This window comes from Ursus americanus, chromosome 5, assembly GCF_024610735.1.
Source record: "Ursus americanus isolate L20-20 chromosome 5, mUrsAme1.1.p, whole genome shotgun sequence".
NCBI lineage: Eukaryota > Metazoa > Chordata > Mammalia > Carnivora > Ursidae > Ursus > Ursus americanus.
The window spans coordinates 41,187,129-41,203,171 of record NC_142131.1 but is presented as its reverse complement, the minus strand read 5'-3'; the positions used below and the strand labels follow the sequence as shown (position 1 = coordinate 41,203,171).

The following is a 16,043-nucleotide window of genomic DNA, read 5'->3' as shown; positions in this document are numbered from 1 at the left end:
ATTTGCATGACTCCCATTTCAGAAGACTGCCTTACTGTTAAAGTTAGACATTGTCTTCTAAGCTTAAATAATTTAACAAATGGAGTAATGAAAAAATGTAAGTAAAGCATAAACGGATAAATGCAACACAAACTCTGGAGAAGTGAAGATCAGTTATTGCATTATTGCAAATTGCTGTTACTAAACATTATGATAAATTACCAGAAAGATGCCTCTCCGCCCCCTCCTATAATTTCAGGTTATTAATTTTATTCATATATGAGTAATTCTTTCCTCGTGTGCCTCTCTTGCCCTGTTTCTTTAACGAGGAAACAGAAAAAAAAAAAGGCAGTAGATAAAATACTCCTATTGGAACTGAAGCAAATGAAAAAAGATATCAGAAACAAATAACATTATCAGCTTTTAGCCCCATAATAAGCTCTTATTTATTTAGACCCTATTAATTTGGAATTTATAATAACTTGATTGGGATCTGGGCAGAAATTTTCCTTCATTTAGCAAACTCTGTCTTCCTAAGTAGTACAGAAGAGCGATGTAAATGAGCTTACAAGGGAAATGTTTGAAATACATCTTTGAGCACTTCAGGCAATCTCATATATGAATAATTAATATAAGAATACATATCATTCTTATCCAATAATTATCTGGTAATTCAGAAGGAATTTGTTAGGTCACCCTGCAGAGAAGGGAGCTGTGGGTTTATCACTGAATAGCTCTGTGACCATAGGCAAGGCACCTAACTTCTTTAGGGCCTTGTTTTTCTTACCTGTAACATTAGGCTCATAACGCCAAGTCTTCCTAGTTCAAAGGCTTCTTAGGAATGTGAAAGAAGGCAACGGGTGGGAATCCATTTTGAAATTCATATGGTATTATGAAAATCTGTCTTAAAATAAATTTACAATTCATACTTTTCACTAATTCAATCTGACCTTCTGTCCAACTGTCTACAGCAGTGAGGTTTTTAAGCTTTATGCAGCTTCAGTGAAAGGAAATTCCCCAATGAAATGTTGTTTATGTGTGTGTGTACACACACACACACACACACACACACACACACACACACACGTATGGATATAAACATTTATCCTCTGTCTACTCCTTCTACCCCCAAAAATCTTTGGAGTCATTTTTGGTATTCTGAGTACACTGAATGTACTTAACACATTACAATTGAAGAAGCTTGTGTGTTCTTGAAAGAGCCTAAGTGTTGGAGTTGGACAGGCTTGGATTCAAATTCAGGATCTTCCATCTAGATGAGTTAGCTTCAACAACGATCTCCTTCAGCCCCCTTTTCTTTGTCTATAAATGATAATACTAACTGTACAGAACTTTTATTAAGACTAGGGGAGATGAGGTACATAGTGCCTTAGCACAGAGTAGGCACTCCAAAGAGATGATGATTATCAATATGAAAGATGAGTTGCCTTGCGTAATATTTGCATTGGAGAAAATACTCAGGACTTGTCACTTTGAATCTCCTGCTCCTAGTACAACTTAGCTCCCAAAATATGAAGCCGAGTACAGTCCTAATCACAGTGCCTGGTACAGTTTTGTTTTTGTTTTTTAAAGCACATAGACAACTTATATTGCTTTTGGTGAAATGTATGTTGCAAAGTATCAAAATCATGTTTCTTCCATTTTAAGACACTTGCTCTTGAATGTTTTGGCTTTGAATGTTTGGAAATCAGAATGAGCTTTAGAATCATTGTCAAAATAAACTTGTCAACTGCTAGGTATAGGAGTCGCTAAGAGGAATTGTCATTTGCCTGTGATGCGTGAATTCAGACAGATCTTTCAGAATAAAGAATGTTGAGAGCCAGGAAGTATTGGTGTTTCTGCTTCACTCAGTTGCAAAACATCTGTCTGTCAAGCTTTTCGAGAGAAGCTGTTGAACTTCCTGCAAGATGTAATCAATTAAAGAAAAAAACTTTTTAAGATTCTAAGTTAGGTGCTACAGAGGTCAAACTCACAGGCACTTTTATGAAAGTGTCACCTCTGCTTGGCAATGCCAGTGTTCTAGTGAATCCAAGGAATGTGTAGAATATAAGTGAGGAAGGTGGGTAATTATGTGAATAAAATGTGTGCTGTTTCTTGGTAAAAAAAAAAAAAATTGTGTATGTTCAGTGTTGCATTTCTGGTTTTCTCTTTCTGATTAAAACTGTCATTTTAATTAGATAAAGTACTTTCTTCTAATTGACAGACTCAGCAGAGAAAGGTTCTTGCTTTTAAAGTCATGGGTTAATATATAATTAAATGTATACTTGAGATGTCTGCACTTTTACTGTATGTATGTTATACTTCAATACAACATTGAAGAAGTACGGATAGATGTTCCTGTGTATTTAGCTTGAATAACTGAAGATGTATCAAAATAGACCAGTTATAGCTTTCGAACTAGGAAGTATAATTTTTTTTAAGTTTATTTATTTTTTTTAGTAATCTCTACACCTGACATGGGGCTCGAACCCTTGACCCCGAGATCAAGAGTTGCATGCTCTTCTGAGTGAGCCAGCCAGGTGCCCCTGAACTCATAAGTATAATCAATCATGTATAAAACACACCTTCTTGGCTAAATCCTTGGCACTTTACACATGTTATTTAATAATAATAACTGCTAATATTTATTAAGCATTTTACTCTGTGCCAGATACTTACTTGCAAGGGGTGTATCAACATCTTGTTTAGTCTTTAAAAGACCTTACGATGTGGGTACTATTATCTTTACAAACGAGGAAATGTTTATATAAGGCACATATAAGTTAGTTACTTATATGAAGTCACACAGCGGGAATAGGGTCAGGGAAAAATGAGAATCTGGGCAGTGTGACTCCAAAGGCTTGCATCTATGTACTTTTTCACAGTCGCACTCAAAAATAAACACAGTAGGTTCCATTGTCCTTACTTCACAGATGAGCATTCTAACACTCAGAGAGGTTATGTACTTTGACTGCATCACACAGCCTGTAACTGGGACAGCTGGGATTTGTACCTGGTCCTGTCTCCAAAGACACTGTTGGCGCCTCTGTGACATACAATGTAATGCCTTTCCCGGGGAGGATGTGTTCTTCAGACATAGCTTTCTTTACATCATATCACAGTGTAGCCTAAGAGTGAGGATGGGCTGGAGACAGAGGGGGAGGGCAGAGAACCGAAGGAATAGCTGTTAGAACTTGAGAGGAGTTGCCATTGACCTCTGTAATCCTGGCACTCCACAAATTGGAATTTTCCTCTGGAAGTGACCTTCTTTGGGTACTGTTGCCAATTAAATTTAGTTCATATCCATTGGAATATGATGTCATCAAGTTTCTCTAACTTGGCAATGTATTTTCCTTTCTGCCCCTTCCCTTCCTCATTTGCCCCTGTACACCTACCCCCCTTAAAAGAGAAAACAAAACCAGAAAGTAATAAAGGACTTTAAGAAGTGTAGTCCTCAAGCTTAAAAACCCCACATGGGCAGTCACTGTTGCCTTGCTCAGAGGGACCCACGGGGGGATGCCAAGCTGTGCTCCTTGATACCCACCTGGAAGGTGAGGCCTGTTTGAGCTTCCTCTATGACTTACCATTTGTAAATTCGTTCTAAGCCTTTGAGATTCCAACTATACCAATTTTTAAAATGCTAGTTTCAACAACAATTTATTTTGGGCCATTTCAGTTGGCTGCACTTTTCTTTATTAGTAACCAAAAATTATGATTGGAGTCACCTCCACTGCCTGTGGAAAAAAAGCTTCATTTCTCCCCACCCCGAGGACATTTACAATAGTGACTTGGGAACTTGCAGTGGAGAGAGAGCATTGAAAATCGAAGTACTACTTTGGCATTTTTAGCATTTCAGAAGGCATGTACTACTTGTAACTTAGGAAATTTTGAAGGAATTTTCTAAATATTGGGTTCTTGAGACAAAGGGGAAGCAGATACTGGAACAATTTTATAAAATTTAGAATCTTTTGGAGGAGTTAACCAACTATAATAATTTACTGGTAGGAGCATCTTCTCATTTCCATGTGGTTTAGTCTTCATAAATGTCCCTTACCATAGTGCAAATTATGAAGAAAGGTGATCCTTTCAGGTCGGCATCAACCTAAACAATAAAAGTTAAAAGTTTTAAAAAAATTTTCAGTGAGGCCTCTCATTAACATTTATGAAGTAAAATGTTTTTTAAAAAATTCCATGGTTCTCATGTTTTGAATGTTCGTCCTTTTAAACAGTCAGTTAAGGGGTGTGTCTTTTTTTTCTTTGCACTCAATTTCCTTCTCAGCTGCTACATGGTGACATGGTTAACACCTTCAGCCATCAAGAGGGTTGAAAAAGAAAATAATGTGTCCATCTCGATTCTAGTTATGAGTCTGCACCCCAGCACCTGTTAGCTCAAAGTCAAAGCTCCATGGATGCCAGGATTCCAAGCTTAAAACTCCACTCACAAGCAAAAGGGTTAGATAGGAGGTGGAGACAAGAAATTATTTTTAATTAAAGAAATGGGCTCTAAAAGCAATGGTTATGAAAGTTTAGCTGAAAAATGCTAGCCTTTCCAATGCATTTGAATATTAGGAGCTGTGATGTGAATGTCCCTTTTCATAATTACTGCAGTGGGTGGATCCATCATCCACCCAGGGTCCTTTATCTGGTCACCAGACAAGAGAGGCTCAGGTGGACTCAGGGAAAGTGTCTGTTTAATAAGGTGGGTCTGTTTTTGAAAATTGTGAAGGGTCTGAGTGTCCTGGGGCTGAACTCTTAGGCAGGGCTCTTTCATTGGAAAAGAGGAATCTGTAGATTACTGAGCAATGTGAAGTATTCTCCAGTCTGTCAGGGCCTCCCTGGGCACAGCCGCACTAACGGGGGGGTCAGCAGGATGCACGATGCCCTAGCCTAATGCTGGGCTTACGGGTTTCCACACTAGCGCTAAGTGTAAATGCCTGCTTTGCCACTTACTTGCCCTGTGATTTAGGGAGAGTTACTTAGCAGCCGTAAGCCTCACTTTTGTCATCTGTAAAATGGGGATAGTAATGGTCACTATCTTATACGGTTGTTCAAGGGCCAATGTATGTCCAGCCTTTTAGCACAGCACCTGGCACATTCCATGTGCTAGTGAATGATTTTTAACTGTGTGATTTGAATGTTGTGATGACAGTTTACAGAACAATTCACACCACTCTGAGATTTCTTGAGTAGCTGAAAGCTTCAAGTTCTGCCCTGGGAAAGGGTACGTATGTGCTTGGCTTTCCATTTCCTTTTCCATAACTTGGCCTCTTGTACCCTCCAGGCTCTGAACTCCATCTGTGGGACTCTGGAAAATGCAAAAGGGCAGGAGGGGGACAGCTACCTGCTGAGGAAACCGGGTGCCACCCTGCCTGCCTCCTCAGCCTCCTCAGCCCTCTGCTGTCTGGCCCTCGGGCCTAGGTCTGTGTGTGGACAGAGAGCAGCTGTCACTGTGTGTGTGAAGGCACCCAGCTGCAGGCAGGCAGCATCAAGAGCTGCATCCAGAAGGACAGTGTCCAGCAGAGCTAACGTGGGTTGGTTTCCTTGGGGTCTGGAAAGGCCACACCCTTTAGATCAAGTAGGGGAAACAGGTGCCCAGAGTAAACACCAAGACCCAGCAAGGAGGCCCCCAAGTCCATTCCTGAAGCTGATTCAGGGATTTAGGCACTTCTCCCTCCCTCCCTCCCACCCACCCACAGGCCGACAATGGGAACTCAAAGAATAGGGCCTTCCTTCCTTCCTACTCTGACTGCAGGCCTGTTGGTCAGCAATGGCCTCAGGGAATTGTAAACCTTTAGGAGAAAGAAATCACAGGCCAGGGCTGCAAAGAGAGGGTTCAGTGAAAATCTGTTCAGTCTGAGGAGGCCTGCGGAGCTCTGTACTTAGCTCCGAATGCCGTCCGGGAGGAGCCTGGTGGCTGCCCTGTACCCAACCCTCTTCAGCTCCGTTTGCTCTTCCATGAAGCCTACCTCAAACCTTCTCCCTTCTTAAGAATCAATAGGGAAGGGGCGCCTGGGTGGCACAGTGGTTAAGCTTCTGCCTTCGGCTCAGGGCGTGATCCCGGCGTTATGGGATCGAGCCCCACGTCAGGCTCCTCCGCTATGAGCCTGCTTCTTCCTCTCCCGCTCCCCCTGCTTGTGTTCCCTCTCTCGCTGGCTGTCTCTGTCTCTGTCGAATAAATAAATAAAATCTTAAAAAAAAAAAAAAAAAAAAGAATCAATAGGGAAAAGAACAACTACCTAGTAGAAAAATGGTTAAGGACATTATATTAGAGTTCTCCAGAGAAACAGAACAATAGGATATATATAGACACATAGATTTATTATGAGGAATTGGTTACATGATTATGGAGACTGAGAAGTCTCCAGATATGCTGTCTAAGCTGGAGACGCAGGAAATCCAGTGTCCGAAGTCCTGAAAACCAGGGGGGCTGATGGTGTAAATCTCGAGTCCCAGGACAGGAGAAGATGACACATTGCAGCTCAAGCGGTGAGGCAAGAAAAAGGGGCGAGTTCCTCCTTCCTCTGCCTTTTGTTCTATTTAGGTCCTTACTGGATTAGGTGATGACCACCCATCCTGGGGAGGACAATCTACATTACTGAGCCTAGCAATTCCAATGCTAATCTCATCTGGAAACACCCTCGCAGACACACCCAGAAGTAATGCTTAGTCTAGGCCCCTGTGGCGGTTCAACTTGATCAGTAAAATGAACCATCGTGGATGTGAACAGAGTGCAAGTTCATAGCTACACATTTTCCCTAGTAAACATTCTCACATGTGCGTAAAGAATAGATTAAAGAAAGTATCCTTCATGGGGGTTGATTTAGTGAATATTTTTATTTTAGCCATTCTGATAGGTAAAAAAATGAAACCTTGTTTTACTCTCGATTTTTTTAACTGTGAGGAAAAGAATAAGTTCATTCTTAACAGATTTTATTGCCTTGCGCTAATAGAGAAATAGAAACCTCAGTGAGAATATTTTCAACCTGTCCCCACATCCGAGCCTATGCTCTTTCCTCTCCCACACTCGTCTTTCCACTTTCTGTACCTTCCCCACTCCCTGGATGCCACCCCCAGCTTCCCCTAGGACTTTGCCTCTCTTTGCTGAACTCTCAACCCCTCCTACCCTCCTGAATTTTTATCATTGATATTTAAATTCACCAGAGTCTCCCAGATCTAAAACCACCACCCAGTAGCTGCCCCAGACCCTCTTTTCCTCTTTTTCATTCAACTTCTTGAAAGAGGTGTCTACACTGCCTATTAACTGCTCCTCTCCCTGTGCTCGCTCTACAACCTGCCTTCTGTCTCTACCACCCTCCTTGAACTTGCCCCTCCAAAATCACGAGTTACTTCCATGTTGCTAAAATCACTAGACACCGCTTCTTGAACATTCACATCTGCTCCTTCAGCTAGCTTCAGTTACCATGTGTCTATCTTTAGTCTAGATCCCTCAATAACTAACTAGCTAATTAAGTACCTAACTTGCTGGTAGTGGTCATCTACTTTGGGTGTCCCACAGACACCTCAGCCTCAGCCTGCGAAAACTGTGTGACCACCCCCACCCTCCCCCCAGGCCATGCCCCATGTTCCCCCCCCCCCCCCCAGTGGATGGCTCTGTCATCCATCCAGTTGGCCAAGCCAGAGACTTGGGAGTTGTCCTGTCACCTTGCCCCTCCCCTGCTCTCCTATGGCCAACCTTCCAGTTATTCTTTGAATCTTCCCCTCAGCTACTATCCTTGTTCAGGCTACCATTTTCTCTGGGTCATTACAACAGCTTCTCCTCATTTGATTCTCCACACTCCCTGCTATAACCCTTTTTTTTTAAATAAAGATTTTATTTATTTATTTGACAGAGAGACAGCTAGCAAGAGAGGGAACACAAGCAGGGGGAGTGGGAGAGGAAGAAGCAGGCTCCCAGTGGAGGAGCCTTATGCGGGGCTCTATCCCAGAATGCCGGGATCATGCCCTGAGCCGAAGGCAGACGCTTAACGACTGCGCCACCCAGGCTCCCCTGCTATAACCCTTTCAAGGGCTTCCCCCTACCCTCAGAATAAATTCCAGATTCCTTAATATGGTTACAGACCCTTTGGGACCTGGTCTCATTCACCAACCCCCCTCTTGCATTCTAAGACCTAGTTTTACTGGACTTCAGACAGTTTTTTAATGCCCACCATTCTTGCTCACTTCTGAATCTTTGAATAGGTCATTTCCTCTGCCTCTTCTTTTTCCTTCTTCTCTTCTCCAGGATAACTTCTACTCATCCTTCAGGTCTTGGCTTACAGCTCTCTTCCTCCAGGAACTCCAAATTTGATTGCTCCTTTAGTCTGATTCTCCCAATATGATTGAAATTTAAGATGGAGCTTATGCCCCTCCTAGCACATCACTATGTCCCCTACCACAGTCTCTGGCACTAGTAAGCGCCCAGTAACCCTTGCAGGAACTGATGAATGAGCGGATCTACCCCCACTTCCCGATGTGTTTTAACAAAGAAGGCTAAATGGAGTCTTGATGCTTTTGTGGAATCATTAGGGGAGGGTAGGGGAGGGTAGCCAGAGGTACCCTACAGAGTTAGAATTATAATTCTAATTTGTTAGAACTGTCCGTCTGGTGATCGATTTTAGAATTTACAGAAATTTTGCATTACTACATCCCCTTATCTTCCTTTTAAAAACTGTGTGTGTGTGTGCGTGTGTATGTGTATAAATGCACATGTGTATCAGAGAACAGCTCTGCCAAGTTGGTTTGTGTAGTCCAGGAGTTTGAACTAAAAATCTGGAAGAAGATTGTTTTTTAGCAAGTTTTCCAAAAATAATCTTGAGGCAAGAGAATAGGAACTGTGTATTTAAAAATGTATTTTAGTGACAGCTGTACATAAGAACAGATCGTATTGCTTAAATTTTAACACATAGATACCTGAAGTGCACCGCTGAGATAAAACAATGTATACGTCTGAGGCTCAAAGCTGACCAGCGTCAGAATTAGAAACGCCAATCTTTGGCAGAAGACAAAGTGTTTGGAAGCTAGAAAACATGGCTATTTGCTCAGATTAATAATTCTGAGAAGGGGAGACGGAATCCATAAGCATGTGAATCCAAGCAAAATTCAGACAGAATTTCTAGGAATGCAGTCAGAGCAAAAGCAAACATTTTAGCAACTAAAAGAATTTAAACACTAAGTTGAATAAATGAAATAGGAAAGAAATGGTGTAGGCCTAACTTTTAAAAGAAGAGAACTAAAGTAGTTCGGTCTTAGTGGACCACACGGAATTCCCAGTAAGAGGTAAAGAAGGCAAGAAAATATGAGTGCTCACACTGGGTTTCCAAAGCTGTCTTCTTTTCCTTAGGTCCAGAACTGTAAAGAATCCACCCAAGCTCCCCACCTCCAATCGGGCCCTTTTGTAGCCCCCTCTGCTGCAACCCCTCCCACCTTCTTACCCACACAGAAACCTGGAATTCTCTTCACTCCAACCCCCGGCCTGCCTGCGTCTTTTCAGTTCCCACCACTTAATAGCTGTAGGGTCTGTCTGACCACAGCCATTAGCCGGGGACATGCCCCCTGCTACTTCCTCGGCTCCTGCCTGGCCTGAGGGCAGGAAGGAGCATCTGTGCTGTCTGGACTGAGCGCCGCTGAGCATGGGATCTGGAGATGGACCACTGGGTCACAGCCTGGTTCCAGTATTTTCTAGCTAACCAATGCTGGCTCAATTTTCCTGTGTCTCAATCTCCTCTTCTGTGAAAAGTGGGGGATAGTAGCATCTGGCCCATAAGGCTGTGTGAGGATTAAATGAGCTGTGTATAAAGTTCATAGACCAATACTTGGTCCGTAGTAAAACTTGTTCCATAAACATTAGCTACCATGATTCCTTATTTCCTTATTCCCTGGCTTCCTTCCTTGACTCATTTGAACCTATCTCCCTGGAGCAATCATCTTCAAATAAACTCTGATCCTTCAACTGACTGCTGAAAACACTTGGAGAAATTCCCTGTGGCTTTTAGGGAAACCCTAAATGCTTAAAGAGGCCTACAGGTCCTATGTCCTTCTCCAGCCCCATCCTGTACCCCATCCCCCTGTTCTCAGAGCTCCAGACACTCTGACCTTCTTTCAGTTCTTCAAACTCTCGGAGCTTCCTCTCACCTCAGGGCTTCTGCACAAGCTGCTTCCTCTGCCCGGAATGCCGACTCATCCTTCCCGTCTCCGCAGGAGCCTCCCCACTTCCTCAGGGAGACCTTGCCCTGCCTCCCTAACTAGGTCAGACCTCACTGTGGCACCACGTATTTCTCCTCCATGGTGTTTCTCAGGGTCCCCCTCTGACACGTTTTCCTGTGGTGATTAGATTTACTTCTCTCTCATCCCGATGGCGGGAGCTCTGTGAAGGCAGAGACCATGTCTGTTTTTCATCTACTCCAAACTTCAGAGCCTAGCACAGTTCCTGAATGTAACATGGTTGGTGCTCCATTAATATCTTTGAGATATGGAAGGGAGGGAGGGCAGGAGGAAAGGAAGAGGCATGCCCAAGTGACCTTGCCTGTTCTGGAGGCCACCATGTCCTGAGGGTTTGTTGTGGTGGCGAGGAACCATCTCCTAGCCCAAGCCCGCGCGCTCTTCCTCCCTACCTCCCTCCGCTGCCTTTGACTCATTCCTGTTTTTCATTCTCAATGAAATTCCAGTGTTTGTTCTTAGGAAAAATAGTCCTCTCATTGACATTATAATGTGACCTTTGAATGCAGTGTGTAGCCTATTTTCTTCTCATATAGACATTTTGTAGCTCCAAGAAAAGACAAGGTCATAGGTGTGATCCAAACGGTATTCCTTGACCACCCCGACAGTTTGCTCCCTGGTATTTCTGTCCTGCATTGAAAATGGAACCACCTCAGGAGGTTGGCTCCAGCACAAGCAAAAAGGTAATGGAAAGAAGAGGGGAGAGAAAGGTCTTCCAGGTTCACCATTCCCACCACCTAGGGAAAGCACTGGAGAATGAAAGTAAGCCTAAGCAAAAAGCCTCAGTTCTCTGAATGAAAAGCAGAAGAGAAGGGGACACTGCTTTTGCTGCGTGTGGGCGAACATAGATGAACTGCAGAGGAATCAGAGAAGGAGGAATGTCCAAGCGGAAAGGGATGTTTTGCCCTCAGTTCAACCCCATTCTTACACGCAGGAGCCAGCTGAGGGCCAGAGAAGTGAAGGGCCTTGACTGAGCTTACGGAGGCCTGGACTCCCTGGGCAGGGGACTGGAGAGGGAACTGAGGTTCTTAGTGGCTGGCGCTTTGAGCTCTTATCCATAGCTTAGGGACTCCACCCTGTTAAATCCTCCCATAACCGTATGAAGTCGTTTCATTACCCCCATTTTACAGATAAAAACACTGAGGCTCAGGAAGGCCTGGCACAAGGACGAAAACTGTTCAGTGGAAACATGCTGAGGTTAACACTGCCAAGTATCCTTGGCCTTGTCTCTGCACCTGAGCAGCCTTAGCTGCAGGGGGACCATGTGCTCTGGTTCATCTGGGTCAGTCCTGGTTTACACCTGTTGTCCCACTGTCAGTAGTAACAGCACTTTTGCCCTCTAAAAGTACCCCCGTTGGAATAATACATTTATTGTGTAGATACTCTACTGTCTACAAAATGGGGATATTTGTATTACCTGCTCACGGAGTGGGTTGCAAGGAATCGCTGGGATTTTGCAGGGAAAATGCATGGAATCTGGCACATAGTGAGCAGTAAATAGATGCTAGCTGTTGTTACTATTATTATTCCTATTAGGAAGGCATCTGAAGAGGGGACAGCAAGGAGTGAAGCCACACTTCCCGCTTGGCACGCCCATCACGGTCCCTGCGAATTATGCAGCACCCACTTCAAACTGACCCTAGGGGGATGGCACCTCCCACTCTAGACTAGAGGTCACATGGAGGCACTGAGCTTGCCTCTTCCACCTCTAGGTCAGTCACATCCACTGCCTGGGTCTCCTTGGGTCCAGAAGTTGAAACTGCATTTTTTTTTCTTTTACTCTAAAGTCTAGAGCCCAGATTCTGAGGAAGAGTCACAGGGAGAATCCGGCAGAGGATCCCCTCCCCCAACCCCAGCCTGTGCTTAATTAAGTGAGTGGCTTAAGGGACTTGCCTCCTCTTCAAGATTAAGAGGTGGGTGTGAATATTTTCCTCTGGCCCCTTAAATGTTCTTGATTACAGTAATAAAAATGCTAAGCTCTATTGCCTCTCATTGGAGTAAAGGCGGCTGAAAACTCCTCGTTCCCTGAAGAACCTAATTGTTGATTCTAGTGCATCTAAACAGGTGTTCTTTAGATTGCTTTTTCTAATGCCTTTTCACTGGAAAGATCAATTTAAATGTTGCTTTGAGCTAATCAGTGATTGCTTCTGTATTCATCCAAATTTATATCTTTGCTTCTATGTGCTAGATGAGACATTACTTTCAAAGTCTATAAACTTAAATAAGGTAGGTGATTTTTAATTTAGCTCTTTGTCCTCTTCCGTCTTCCATATTTTATGCAAAATATGCCTGTATTTCTTTTATTATTTAAAATCCTAGTTTAAACCTGTATTTGAACTTCCTGAGTCATCTTTGGATGTCTTGGAGCGCCAAGGGAGGTATGTCCTACACAGTGGGTAGTCAATAAATATTTGCAGAAAAGATACGTTAATACAGTAACCTGGATTGTGAACAAATTGGATTTGTTGTCTCTAGGTTTTTGAGGTCGGGAATTCTTTAAATATTGTCTGAACTTCCTTGTGTCTGCATCTGTGTTTATTCTGTTCTCTCTGCCTAGAATTCCCTCAGTTTCACATCCCTTGGAAATCTCACGTTCACGAAAGGTTCTCATCATATGCCAGGTGCTCCATGAAACCAGCTTGCAGTCTCCAGCCAGCTCTCATGGAGTCAGTCTTCGAACAGAGGGACTGGAAAGGGTCACATCTGTGATTTGCCAAACCCCACAGTCCTCTGCGCCTCTCTCATCTCCTCCTGTGGGTATCTGTGCCCTGCCTTTATTCATTCACCCATTGTAAGCATGTGAACTTCTTAAGGTGAGACAGAGGGTGTGCTCTGCTGAACCACATGCGTAGACTGAAAAATAGTCATTGCTTCATGAATTGTGGGTTTCTTGTTTTAAAGAATAACATTTTAAAAGTAGAGTCTACCCGAACGGAGACATGATGAATGTGGCTCTTCAACCAAATCCTGAGAACATGGAGCTTGAGAACTTAGAAGCCATCAACTGGCACTCTTTCACATGCGAAGAACCTCTGGTTCAGAGCGTCCTGGGTCTCAGTTCGGGTCAGCTGCTGGGAAAGACCAGAGTTCGGCCAGCAGATCTTCGGAGTGCTCTTGCAGATGTATCTTTGGACATAATTTAACACGTGTCAGTTTATCCTTGAGTGTAAAGTGCACTTCATGATTGGATATGGTAACTGGCTAACTATTCATAGTTCCCCACTCCCTCCCGTTTACTGCTTGTTTCTAAGCAGCAAAGTTGTGGTTCAGTGACTTCTGTCTGGATAATATGAAAACAGGGCACCCAGCCAATTTTGATGAGCTAACTATTTCCCTAAATTATCATGCCTAAGCAAAGGGCCCCAAACCTGCTGTTCAACACTTATCATCGGATCTGGGGGATGGGCTATGCTCAGGCATATCATCAAATAGCTGAAATTTTACATTTAAGATTGTCACGCAGTGAAAATTGGCATCCTTAGAAATGACTGACAGTTCCCCTGCCTCATTTCTGTTACACTGAGTTAGGTAAGGAAAAAAAATCACCTTCATTCTTTTTACAGATTTCTTGCTGAAGACCTATGTGACAGGACTATAAATTTTCACCAGAAATTGATGGGAGAACAGACACTTCAAAGTGCCTGAAAGACTTTGCAAAAGGTCCCAATTAACAGAATGCAGCTAACACCTCAAAAAATAAAACAGAATAAATGTTGCAGTGGGAATGAATCTTGCTCAGAGTGCTGTGTTGTTGGCCGATTGCCTGGCGAGAGTGGTGGCCAGGACTTGCCAGCTGGCTGAGCCACACGCCTATAAAGGAGCGGTCAGCTTACACCTTGGCAAACTATGATTTTGATGGAAATCTTAGAGGTCGGCAGGCGTTCTCCTTAGTAAAATACCTGAGATCGGGTCATGGCTTTTGTTTGAGTGAAGAAAATATCTTGATGGCCAGGATTAGTAGGACCAAGTCGCACTCTGCTCCAAGGGAGAATTCATTACTGGATCAAAATAGATATATACCCTGAAGGAGACACAGGGTGTAATTGAAGGTGGCACATTCATCTACAAAATCCCCAAGTTAAACCAGTCATGCCACTAGTTCCTCTCAACCACCAGTTTGTCAGACTCTCCACTCCAAAGCTACTGCTATGCTATCCTCTCTTGTTTATTCATAGTTGACTGTGAAGAGTTGTGTTGCTTGTCTGTTCTGCATAGATCTGAAGACAGGGATCAGGTATAAACATTCTAGTAGCCCCCACAATGGCTAGCTTAGGACTTGTCACATGGAGGCAGGCACTCAATGAATGACAGAAGGACCAAAGGAGCTTCCATTGTCCAGAGTAAATACCAAACATTTAAAAACTGTTTTCAAAAATGGGTGAAATCTCTATCAGTCTCCCAAATGGATTTCCTTGTTGAAATGTATTAAAAACTGATTTTAATATTTACTTTTTAAAGTGATATAGCCAGAAATAGCCAGAAAATAGCCAGAAAACACACAAAAATAGCCAGAGAAAAGTCCTGGGAACAAATTTAAAAGCCAAATACGGACTGGGAAAAGCATTTGCAAGACTGAAGATGTAAATAACAAGGGTCAGTATCCTTACTATATAAGAGTGGACAAAGAATGTGATCTGGGAATTACAAAATGAGTAATGACTATTCAACATATGAAAGCATTTTCAACCTTACTGGTAACCAAAGAATACAAATGGAACCAGATACCTCTTTTCATCTATCCAGTAAAGAAAAACCTGAGTTGTACTGGATGGGTTATTTGACACTTTCATATTGCTACCCATGGCAATGCAAAATAAAACCACCTTTCAGTAGGGCAAATTGTCAATATATATTTAAAGGTTTAACTCTATGACCTGCAGAAATTCATCCCAATTGAATGAGTAGATCCCAGATAAATATGTAAAAATCTGTGTACAAGCAAACCAGAAGAACCTAAATGTTGAACAACAGAAGATTAATCAAATGATTAATGATGGTACATCCATACCATCACGTAGCCGTTAAATGGTAAAATTGATATATATTAATTGGAATAGAAAGATATTTACAACATACTGAGAAAAAAAGCAGGCCACAAAAAGTATGATTGAGTTTTTGAAAAACATATTTATACATATACGCATCTGTTTATATTTACACACACACATACACACAGATAGGTTTACTCTCAAGATAGCTGTGATTTATGCCTTCCTCAGAGTCGTTTTTATATGAAAAGATTGAGCTTAGCTCTGTGATAATAAATATGAGGGTTTTGTTCAAACATACTTGAAGGTTTTATTTATTTATTATTATTTTATTTATTTCTAAACCAAATATTTAAAGTATTTAATATTAAAAATATTAAAGTATTAAATATTTAAACCAAATATTTAAAACCCAAAGATTTAGTTCAGCCGACAGAGGTTTGGACATACCCAAGAGTCTACCAGCGAAGAACTTCTACAGATGCTTGCTGGATTAATGATGAATGTACTAGTGTGTGGGTGTGTGTGTTTTTCCTTGCCAGAGATCAGACCAGGTTGGGTTTTTAGACTTAAATATTAGTCAGTGTGAAATGTGGATATATGCATGGAGGAATAGGGAGGTTGGATTAAATGAAACCTATCAAGTGTTCCATGTTTTAGATTTGCTCCATTATAAGCATATGCAGGCAACCCTTGACTTATGCCGGATTGGATATTGGAGGATTATTTCAAGTCTGAGTTTGATTGTACCATTTCAAATATATGGAGGAGGAGAAATTATTGGGGAAGTGAAGGATCGTAACGAAGCAGGGGAGGAAGACTATAAAAGGGTAGGAGAAGAAAAGAATCTTTGTTTTAGTGCCT

At 42.4% G+C, this 16,043-nt stretch overlaps 1 long non-coding RNA gene across 14 annotated transcripts in view; it reads left to right on the top strand.

Moving 5' to 3' along the window:
* Nucleotides 1-16,043, top strand: part of LOC123790166 (uncharacterized) — a 129,364-nt gene that overhangs the window by 87,888 nt on the left and 25,433 nt on the right. For 11 of the 14 annotated variants that reach the window (XR_015724507.1, XR_015724512.1, XR_015724514.1 and 8 more), the window contains one exon: nt 11,979-13,004. The exons of 2 other annotated variants lie outside the window; for them this stretch is intronic. This is a non-coding gene — a long non-coding RNA (uncharacterized LOC123790166). The remainder of the gene's footprint in view (nt 1-11,978; nt 13,005-16,043) is intronic. One more of the 14 variants, XR_015724504.1, reaches the window with a different exon arrangement.